Raw genomic sequence first — 12129 nt, 5'->3', positions numbered from 1 at the left:
AGCATTATTACTGCTGATATGGTAATCATGAAGATATAGAGGAAAAGTGGGTGAGTCATGTGAAATTCATGAAATGCTTGAGATGAACTAATTGTTGAAGCGTTATTCATGTTTTGTTTTTTATGTAGTTCTTTTTTATTTCATTTGTAGTTTTTGTTTTTTTGTTTGTTTGTTTGTTTTTGCTGAACTTGTTTCCTAAAATTTTAGTTCATTTTTATATGGTTTAAAAATATTCCATCTCAATGTTTGTTTTTATTCCAGAAGCATTTTTCAATGTGCTTTTCTATCCTGGGCCTACGCTGACAAATATGCCTGTATCTGCATATGCCAAATAGTGACCACTTTCACCATTTTCCAGAAAATCTGACAGCAGGTTAAACCTTCACCACATAGGTCTTGGTGCCCATTGTGTGAATGAATGAGTGCATAATGGAGACCCCCAGGGTTCCAGCTAACTAGTCAGGAAGAGCTGCCAACTGAAAGTCAATGGAGCCAAGCTTAATTGAAACAATTTGCTGTACACAGGCAAGGAAAAAGTGACTCAACCAACATGTCAAAAATGAAGATTTAGTGGTGTCTAATGGTGAGCTGCAATAATGTGAATGATGTATACCTATTTCTATAATGTCTCTTGAATAGAGTGGTTCAATTAGTCAATAAGCATTTACTAAATGCTTACTATGTGCTAGGCAATGTGCTTAACATTGGGAAATACGAAGAAAGAGAAAGACAGACAGGCACTATAATTAAGAAGAATTGGGAAAGGGTTTGGATAGAGGAAGAAACAGAGACATAGTAATTGAGGTAAGGGTGAGTTTCATATTTATATGGAAGGATCATCAGAATCAGGCCAATATGGAATTACTGTTATTGATTGTGGATAATTCATACTATAATGAAAATAGAAAAGAAAGGAGGAAAACTGTAGTATTAAAAGGAAAAATAAACCACAGTACCAAAGTTCTAAATTCTGGGAGCAGTAATCTAGAGGGAGTCAAGTTCAACATGTAGAATCATAAAAGGGGGGAAATACCTGTGGAATTGTGTGGTAGACAAAAGCTCACAAGGAAACAGACATGTAAGAGTCAGTCTCTGAGAAGCAGCATAGTAGAATGGATAGAAAGCTTATCCTCCCCATTAAGAAGACCTAGATTCAAATCTTGCCTCTAACATATATATGCTGGCTATGTGACCCTCAGCAAATTAGTGGAAGCTTTCCTTAACCCCTCTTAATTCTAGTGTTTGCTTGCCCTTTGTTAAATATTTCCTCTTTATTCTATATATAGAGATGCTAATATACATTTGTTTTTATGTTTCTTTCCCCATTAGATTATAAGCTTCTTGATGACTATCTTTTGCCTCTTTTTATATCCCTAACACTTAATGCAGTGCTTGGCACATAATAGGCAGTTAATTAATGTTTTATTAATGAATTAAACTCTCAGTGTGTCACAAAATCTTCCTCAAAGGTCTATATAGTGTCTCAATCACTTAAAGTCATGAGAAAAGAGGGCTCCCAGAAGATTCCTTCTTCAGTTCTGTGAAAGTCCCATTAATGATATCCAGCTAGCCTGGTCTGGCATCTTTCCTCCTTGCAGCTGTTCTTCCAGTTCAATGTTGCTCTCAGAAGGGCACAGAAATATAAAATCCCTCCCCATCATGACTCTTCTTATGGTTCAACTAATCTCCTAGCAGATGGGCGCATGCCTCAGCATACCATTCCTTGATTTCTCTTATAGGGATTCACCAAAGATAGGGTTCCACAGTTCCTAGCAGTTGGTGTTACACTTAAAGAGAATTCTCCCAAAATTACTGCTGCATACTACTAATCTCCTCTCACACAGGTGATTCCCTCTTGGTTACCATCCCTGATGCATTGAGCACCCACAATTCCTGATCCCTGTCTAGGGAACAGGAATCCTGCCATTATCTCCAAGAGAGTCCTAGCCACTGATGCCAGGTTCAGATGTGGCAATTAAATAAATTTCATTATTTTCCATTAGATATCTGAGAATGGTATCTCTCCCTCACTTCTATCCCCTTTATTCCCATCCAAATACACACATTTCCTAATAAACAGTATTCTCTTGTTCAAGAGCTGACATATTCAGGGGGAGAAAGAGAAAATAAAGAAAGACAGAAGGAAGGAGGAAAAGAAAGAAAAGTGAAAAGATAGAAAAAGGAAAGAAAGAAAGAAAGAAAAAGAAGGAGGGAGGGAGTAAAGGGAGGAAGGAAAGGAGGAAGAAAGAGAAGGAAAAAGGGAGGGAAGGAGGGAAGGAGGAAGGAAGGAAGAAAAGAGGGAGAGGGGAGAAGGAAGGAAGAGAGGGAGGGGGAAAGGAGAAAGGGAAGGGGAGGGAGGGAGGGAGGGAAGGAGGAAGGAAGGAAAAAAGAAAAGATTTTTTTTTTAAATGAAGAAAATGAAAGAATTGAAATGAAGCAAAACTTAAGATGCTTCAGGTTTGGTAAAGGCAAAGGAGAGGATGCCGAAGCTAAAAATATCCACAAGGTGGCAGTGAGTTCAGGAAATAAAATTATGGCCCATACATAAGTCTAGGGTTATACTGCAGGGAACATCTCTCGTAATCATGTTTGATCTTGGAAGATAAGCAGGGTCAGACTTTGTTAGTACTTGAAAAAGAGACTGTTTGGAATTCTTCCACTATCAAGAATTCTGAAATTTCTTTATCTGATCCTAATCTCTTATCATTCTATCTCTCCCTATGCCTTAATCCTCCTAAATCTATTCATCATCCTTTCAGTGACCTCCCCCTTTCAGTACTTTCCCAGGCCATCACCCCAGATCTGGCTACAATCTTCTCCATTCTGACTCTCTTCTCTGTAGTACTATAAATCCTTTAGGAGATTACCTGGTACTATAGAAAGCGAACTGGTTCTGGTGACGGAGCATGAGCTCAAATTCTAATTCTAGAGCTCATTATCTATGTGATTTTGTGCAAGTTGCATAATCAACCTAGTTTCCTCATCTGTTTAATAAAGAGGGGGAGTGGAAAACGCTCTCTTCTAGATTAATGCAAGGTCAGTATCCATATTAATGAGTCAGTAGCAGGTAATGGTCCAGGAACTGACTGGTTTAATCCTTCAAACTTTGAAACAATAATAAAGCCAATATTTACTGTCTTTAAGAAAATGGAGGGGTATCTGGTGATTATCAAAGAAGAATACATCAATTTGAAGTTTAAGACATTGCCCAGGAAGGCAGCTCTGGGTAGGATATTCTAACTGGGAAATCATGGGAATTTAGAGAGAAAAATCAAGTCACCTTATCCAAGTTATGCTAGCTATTATCTACTTAGCCTGCAAGAAATTCTCCCTACTTTTCCCATGATTTACATGCCTGGTTTACACTCTTCTTTTCCCAATCCTGACCCTTATTCTAAGAGAATTCAATAACATCAGTTGATGTCCTCTCAAATATCCCAAACTCCCCATTCATCTGAAATTCCAGGACCAACTATTCCCCTTTGTCTGATCTATACACAGGAGTGGTTACAATGGTTACACTCTGATTATGTTATCCTTTCAGGAGAATTCTGTTTTCACAGTCAAGAATTCTGATATTCCTTAAGTTGATCAAAATTTCCTATCACTCCACCTCTCCATATGCCTTAATCCTCTTGAAAGTCTTTATCATCCTACACTCCTCTACATCTCAGTAAGTACTTTTCCAGGTCCTTACCACTATTCTTGGCTAAACTTTCTTCCCTTCCTAATCTCTTCCCCCTCAGAGAATCAGCTTGAGTCTACACTATTCTCTCCCTCTCCCTTTCCTTCCAGAGAAATTCATTTATTGATAAACCAAAAAAAAAAAAAATAAGCATTCCTTCTCCCTCATCTTATTATCTCTTATAGCTCACCAAAACCCAAACTTGAGCTACTCCTACACTCTATCTCTTCCATTCCTACTCATGTGTTGCTGAATAGAGCTGAAGGAAGTCATCCAACTGAACTGACTGGATCCATTGTAATTAGATTGTAATTTAATACATTGTAAATTAGTTAAACTATCTAATATCAGTTGGGCCCTTATTGTCATAGGGCAATCCTATTCTTCCAACTGATTCTGTCACATTTATTATTGACTGTTCCAAACTTTCTCTTTTCTCTTAAGGCCTTCCACACAGGGTTGTCCTGAGTCTCAAAATAGATAATAGACATAAAGCATTTTGCAAACTTTAAAGCATTTTAAAAATACTAGTTATTATTGTTAGCCTACCGTCAACCAGACATTCAGTCTAGTGATGACTTACTTAATACTCTGAGCCTTCTACTATACTCATGCTCAAGCAACATTTCAGAATAATACAAGGGTATATAGATAAATGTTATATATACAGACTTTTAAGTTTAAAAGCACTACTAACAATTTATTAAATTAGACAATCAACAAAACAGTAAATCAAAATGGAGGCTATTGACTGTGAGCTCCCTCATCTTCTTATCTCACAACTCCTTGTCATAATTCTCTATAACACTCCTATAGTCTTTGATGAACAGCCCTTCAACTCTCCAAGGCCAACCTCTCTACATATGACTTTAATTTCATCCTCTCTCTTTTTCTCAAATAGATGGCCCCCACTTATTTTTCCCTATCTATAATCTTCAATCTCTCTATCTCTATTTAGAGTTAGGGTTAAAGTTTCTTCCCTGCTGCTGCCTACTCTGAATATTCAACTATAAAATTAAAGCTGTAAAAAGAACCAAAAAATTGTATGAACATTATGTATGGCTTCTTTAAAATATATGTATTATATATGCATATATATGTATATATGTGATTTTATACATATAAATATATCATATAATATAAATATATATTATATATATATATATATGATTTTCATATAGTGGTACCTTATGTGTGTACCCTTCTGAACTCTATTTGCTCTCTTCTATGCATTTTAAAAATGTTTTAATGATATATCTTTAGTAATTGAGGTTGAATGACTTAAAGGAGCCTTCTTAAGGAGCATGAACCCATATCATATTATGAGACTTCATTCATATTAATTTTTTTTAAACTTTTAAGCAGTTAAACTACTTCCTTATAGACATGAATCCAAACAGCTTGGTTGAGATCCTACAGATCTGTAGAAAAAGGTTTGCCTATTGGCCAATAAACCTTGCCAAATCAACCCCAAGTGCTTAATCCTTTTTTGGGAACCACTTAACTATAAGAGAAAAGGCCAATGGTAATGTTTGCTTAGGGTATACCAATACACTTGGCCCAAGAATCTATACATGGCTACTTCTAAGGACTTGGATGTTGGTGTTCCTCCACCCCATACAATGATATATATATACATACATATACATACATACCTGCAATAGAGAGAAGGGATAATCTGTATCATGTGTTTCTAAGCTTTTTTTCTTTTTTAATTAAAGCTTTTTATTTACAATATATATATATATTGGGGAATTTTTCAACACTGATCCTTTCAAAATTTTGTATTCCAGATTTTCCCTTCCTTCCCCCCACCCCCTCCCCTAGATGGCAGGTAATCCAATACATGTTAAATATGTTAAAATATATGTTAAATTCAATATATGTATTCATATTTATATAGTTATCTTGCTGCACAAGAAAAGTTGGATCAAGAAGAAAAAATAACTGAGAAAGAAAACAAAATGCAAGCAAACAACAACAGAAAGAGTAAAAATACTATGTTATGATCCACACTCAGTTCCCACAGTCCTCTCTCTGGGTGTAGATGGCTCTCTTCATCACAAGATTATTGGAAATGATCTGAATCATCTCATTGTTGGAAAGAGCCAAGTCCATTAGAATTGATCATCGTATAGTCTTCTTGTTGCCATGTACAATGATCTCCTGGTTCTGCTCATTTCACTTAACATTAGTTCATGTAAGTCTCTTCAGGCTTCTCTGAAATCATCCTGCTCTTCATTTCTTACAGAACAATAATATTCCATAACATTCATATACCATAACTTATTCAGCCATTCTCTAATTGATGGGCATCCATTCAATTTCCAGTTTCTTGCCACTACAAAGAGTGCTGCCACAAACAATTTTGCACAAGTGGGTCCCTTTCTCTCCTTTAAGATCTCTTTGGGCTATAATCCCAGTAGTGACACTGCTGGGTCAAAGGGTATACACAGTTTGATAACTTTTTGAGCATAGTTCCAAATTGCTCTCCAGAACGGTTGGATTCATTCTAAACTCTTTCTAGTGTGGTCTGAAAAAAAAATCACATTATGAATATTTGAAAAATTAAAATTTGTACAGTAAACTGTCAAGTTACCAAAGTTTCTTAAGTGAGTAACATTTATAGTGCAGTAAGTCTGAAAACTAATTTGATTTTAAAATTATACAAATCTAACTACCAAGTAGAAAGAATTAGAGGGTTTAAACATTAATAAGCTGTTAAATTGCTATGATAACATTGATATGATAACCATTCATGCCCAGTTGATATTTTTCAACTAGTTCACTATAGTATCCATACACATCCTCTTTTCTTCTAGAGGTAAAATTTTTGAAGCAAGGGGAAAGCCAGCAGCTCCAAATATCTCAAACTAGAGTCTTTCTTTTTCCCATTGTAAGACTCTTTCTTTTTCTTCCTTTCTTTCTTCCTCCCTTCCTTTCCTTCTCTTTCTTTATTTCTCTCCACTTTCCTGCCTACCTTTCTCTTTCTCTCTCTTCCTTTCTTGCTTTTTCTCTTTTCTTTCTTACAAATGAGAAGAAAAAAAATCAACCCAGAAAGTTTACTATATTTAGTATTGGGTGTTCTTTTGCAAGATATATGAGAAATAATATTGATTTCCTTTCTGCTTCTGCAACTCTTGCCCTCATCCAGCCTCACTGGGCAAAATATCCTCCAAAAGAAGGAAATTCCTCATCTTCTCCTTATCATTATATGTGAATTTATTAATAGATTACAGAATCATAGAATTTGAAAATTATAAGGGACCTCAGTGGCCATTCAGTCCAACCCATATAAGAAAGGACTCTCCATTAGAATATCCTTTCTGAAGAGGTCATCTGGTTTTAGCTTTCAAATTTCCAAGGAATGAGAATGATCTGACCTCTTAAGATAGCCAATTCTATTTTTGTACAACTTCAATTATTAAGATATCAATCCTAAATTTTCCTCTTTGCAATTTCTACCATCATACTCTCTTCTGTCATGTGGGGCTGACAAGAATAAATTAATTCCACCTCGAAATGATGATCTTTCAAATACTTGAAGACAGTTATACTATCTCCCAGAGTCTTTTATTCTCTAGTTAAACACATTCTGTAGCTAAACAGTTCCTTCATTCATTCTTCACATGATGTAAAAAAATCCCTTCAGAATCCTTGTTGCTCTCCTCTGGACTTTCTCCAATTTATCAATGTCCCTTTTATACTCTTATATATGTGCGCACCCAGAAATGTGCATAAGACCCCAGATGAGGTTTGACAAGGGCAAAAAAACATTGGAAGTATCATTTCCCTATTCTTATAAGATGTTTCTTTTAAGCTATTCTAAAATGGCATTCACTTTTTTGCCTGTCATATTACAATTCCAAAATAGAGTGAGCTTACAATTATCTGAAACTCTCACATTTTTTCAGAACAACCACTGTTTAATCAGGCACCTCCATCTTACAATTTGAAATTGATCTTTTTTTGCTGCCCAAGTATGATTCTTTACATTTATCCCTGTAATATCCCTGCAATAAGGAATAACATTATTGCATTTGACCCCAGCTCAGTCCTGGAGCCTGTCAAGATCTTTTTGAATTCAAACTTTATCCTCTTGTGTGTTAGTTATGTCTCTCATATTTTATTGTTTGTATAGTTGTGCTTTTATTCAAGTCATTGGTAATCAAAAAGCCTGAAGCGTCTGTCAGCCAACAAATTTTTTCACAGGTTTAAAGACTAAGACAAAAAGTAAACACTGGGGGGAAAAACAAGCTTCCAACATTTGCTGTCTAACCTTAACTGCCTCTCAAACAACCTAACAGAGTGAATTGGATCAGAGAATCAGCGATAATAGAACATGTACACATAAAATTTTTCCCTAGGAAGGAATAAAAGGGAAGGGAGCTATTTAATAAACACTTATCAAACCCCTACTATGTGCCATGTACTATGCTAGTCACTAGGATACAAAAAGAAGTAAAAGTCACTCCCCCAAAGAGCTTATAGGCTAATGGGGAGATAACAAGAAAAAAAATACATACAAATAAGCTCTATACAGGATAAACAAGAAAAAATTAACAGTATAAGTTACTAGAATTAAGAAGAATTTGAAAGGCTTCCTGTTGAAGATGGGATTTTAGTTGAGACTTGAAAGAAACCAAAAAAGCTAGAAGGAGGAAGAGATGAGAAGGAAGTAGATTCCAGATATATGAAAAATGTCTCAAACCAAGAAATCAGGAATCATGTTGGTGGAGCTGAAAGTAAATCAGTATCATTGAAAGGTACTAAGATGTAAGAAGATTGGAAAAAAGGCTGGTTCCTATTATCCACCCAAATTTATTGAGTAAGGAGAGAGGATGACATTGCAGAATCTTTTGGGAAAATAATTTTGGTGACTTTAATGAAAGATGTAAGTAAGCAAGTAAGTCAGTGTTGGGTAGATCATAGAGTATGTAAATGAGAGGAAGGTAGAAGACTGGAAAGGGAAAAAAAGTGTCAGATTATAAAATATGTTAAATATCAGAGGATTTTGTATTTGATCCAGTAGAGAATCATGCCATTTTTAATAAATGAAGGGGTGATATGGTCATATACTTTAGGAAAATTATTTAGGGAAGGAAATAATCATTGATTTAGTACCTACTCTGTGCTAAATACTGTAAAAAAAAATATTGTCATTCAATCTCCAAAAGAACCTTGCAAGTAAGGTGTTATTATTATCCCCATTTTACAACTGAGAAAAATGAGGCAAAAAGAAATTAAATGGTCACACAACTAGTAAGGATCTAAGGTTAGATTTGAACTCAAGTCTTCTTAACTTCAGGCCCAGAATTCTATCCACCACACACCATCAGTTACCATTATATTTAGTACCTTGATGGAGGATAGAGTGAATTAAGGAGAGATTTGAGGCTGGGAAACCAGATTTTGCATTACTGCAATTTGTTGTTCAGTCATTATCAGTCATATCTGACTCTTTGTGATCCCATTTGAGGTTTTCTTGGCAAAGATACCAGAATGGCTTTCCATTTTCTTCAACTCATTTGTCAGATGAGGCAAACACAGTTAAGTAACTTGTCCAGGGTCACACAGCTAGAAAGTGTTGGAGGTCAGATCTGAACTGAGGAAGATGAGTCTTCCTAACCCTGGACATAGCCCTTTATCTATTATACCACCTAGCTGCCCATACATAATACTACAATAGAGTATCACAACAGTCCAAGTATGACAGATGAGGGCTTGAACTAAAGTGGTAGCCGAATGAGTGGAGAAGAGACATATAAAAGAAAATAGAAAAGGCAAGATTTGACAACTGATTGGATCTGAAGATGATAATAAGAAGTTGAGGATGACATCCATTGCAATTCTGGGAAACTGGGATGACAGTAGTGCCCTTGACAGTAATAGGAAAGTTAGGAAGAGAGGAAGTTAGGTTTGGGGAAAAGATAAAGAGTTCTATTTTGGATATGTTAAATTTGATATGCATAGGGATATCCATCTGAAAGCTAGATGGTGAAATGGGAATATGACTAAATAGGCAGATCTGAGAATCATCTACAGAGAGATAATTGAGCTAATGATATCACCAAGTATAGCATAAAGCAGTCTTTAAGATAGTATAAAATGGACAAAAGAGATTCTATGGCCCAGTCTTAGGGAACATCCATGATTATTAGGCATGGTATGAATCCAGCATAACCAAAAGAGAAGCAATTATGGAGATGGAAGGAGATTCAAGAGACACAAGTATCAAAAAAAAAAAAAAAAAAAGGAGAATACTCAAGTATGTGACCAACAGTGTCAAATTCAGACTCAACAAGAGGTCAAGATTAAAATTGGAAAAAAAAATAAAACATGAGATTTGTCTATTGAGAGATCTTTGAGAGCTTTGGGGAGGGCAGTTTCAGCTAACTAATGAGATTAAGGAGCCAGACAGTAGTAAGTGTATTAAAAGAGTGAGGAGAGAGGGAATAAAGGCACTAAACAGCTTGACTTTAACCAAGAGAAAAGCTATAGGACCATGGTTAATAGGATGATAGGATTAAATGAGTTTGTTGGTGTTCATTTTTTTGAAGGATGAAAAGACACATATTTACACTTCAGGGAAGGAGGGAGAGATAAGAAGATAAGAAAGAAAATGGAGCTGATGCTGGGGACAATCTGTTGAAAATGGGAATCTAAGGTAAATGTATGGCAAGAAGGGCCACCTCTTCATCTGAGATCAGAGCGAAGAAGAAGAGAGTAGGGGAAAGGGGAACCTGTCATTATGGTTTCTTGTCCCAGACTACAGAGGTCTAAACCCTGATTCTCGAAAATAGTTTGAATGAATGAGTGAATGGGGAAGAGGGGAATTAATAAGACTTACTCTGTCCAAAGTACTGTGTAAAGTGTTTACTGATATAAAAGTTAAGAGTTAAACTTAAAAGTTAAGCTCTCAAAAAACTCCCATTCTAATGAGGGAGACAATGTGTATGGAAGATTTTAGTTGCAAGTCAGATTGAAAAGTTCCATGATTCTTAGGGTGCGGCTACAAAACAAATGTTAATGTCTTTTCTTTAATATCATTTCTACTGATAAAATCATTTCAGTTACTGATGCTGAACTATATAACAATGCCAAGGACTTGGGTGGCAAGAACTTTTTTTTTCTAGGTCCTTAGTAGCTGCAACTATAACATCAGCTAGGTTGCATCAGTGTCGAGTTACCTCCCAAATTAATGACTATGAGAAGTGTGCTAGATGCATTGCTGTTCTCAAGGGTCTTGGGTTCAAAATCTTGGGCTATCTTCATCAGGTTTGGGGAAAATAATGGCCAAGGTGGTAATGGTCTGATGGCCAAGGTGGTCTGATTTTCTCAGCACCTATAGCCTCCTATCTTTCCCTCAGGGTGCCTTGTTGCTTGAGCTAAGCTATCTTGCCTGCGGCTGTGAATGGCAGTTGATTGACAGTTGGTGGAGATGGATGGCCCCTTCTCCATAGGAACTGCTTCTCGGATGATAGCTATAAAGGTAAAGCTGAAAGCAGGACCTTCAGACTTGGTTGTGAGGTTAGGGAGAAAAACTATTCTGTCACTCTCAGGCCTCTTATGCTTATCCTCCTGTTGGTAGTCGGTTAGCAGTTACTGCTGGTGGTGGAAAGGTCCTACTTCTCCTCTTCCCCCAATCCCTTTCCAATTCCAGGTCAGGAATCAATCCCAGAACCTGGGAATGCTAGGTAAATTACCTGGCTAACAGGTCAGTTCCCTCCCTCAAGTTTTTCAAGTCATTGCCTTCTGTGTGTAGGACCATAGACACATTACACACACACACACACACACACACACACACACACACACCCCATGCAAAGAATATTTTTAAAGCAGCTTCATTTAATTAAGCTCATCTTTAATTTCCTCGTAAGATATTGCTCCTCCACAAAGTCCTATCATGATACCTCATCAAAGCATGAAACTGACCCATAGTTCTTGAGGACTAGAACAGTGGGAACCCAAAATCTACTTCTTGGAATGACTTCAAATACAGTTATAGTCATATACTAGGTCTACATTCCAGTGTCTGTCTAATTACATATGGAGAGGTTTATCATTACCTGGTGATGTTTTACTTCATGCTTGCCTTGACTATGGCAACCCATGAAACAACGGAAAATCCAAAATGACCCTCAGTTCTTTACAATACCCCCCTTTTGCTTTGGTAACAACTGTGGCAGAATGGCAGAAAGAGGGTCAGATAGTACAATAGAAGCATATTTTAAAACCTATTGTTTGTATTTAAAAATAATATTTCTTCTGCTTAAAAATTTTTCCCCTTAAAAAAAAGAGATAAAATTATCATATGAGTGCTTCTCTACTTACTTGAATAATTAACACAAATACCCTTAGAAAATATAATCCTTTTTAGTAATTCAAAGTTAAGATACTGACCACAGGAAGGACCTCCTTTGTAACCTTAATGGCAGAAG

General features: G+C 36.3%; 1 long non-coding RNA gene across 1 annotated transcript; it reads left to right on the top strand.

Moving 5' to 3' along the window:
- Nucleotides 1–369: 369 nt before the first annotated feature.
- Nucleotides 370–11196, top strand: LOC116419604. Its single transcript, XR_004229854.1, has 3 exons — nucleotides 370–583; nucleotides 10246–10352; nucleotides 11056–11196. It is a non-coding gene; the product is annotated as an uncharacterized LOC116419604 (long non-coding RNA).
- Nucleotides 11197–12129: the final 933 nt, after the last annotated feature.

Source organism: Sarcophilus harrisii, chromosome 5, assembly GCF_902635505.1.
Source record: "Sarcophilus harrisii chromosome 5, mSarHar1.11, whole genome shotgun sequence".
NCBI lineage: Eukaryota > Metazoa > Chordata > Mammalia > Dasyuromorphia > Dasyuridae > Sarcophilus > Sarcophilus harrisii.
Note: the sequence above shows the minus strand (reverse complement) of the source record. Positions and strands in the feature narration are given on the sequence as shown.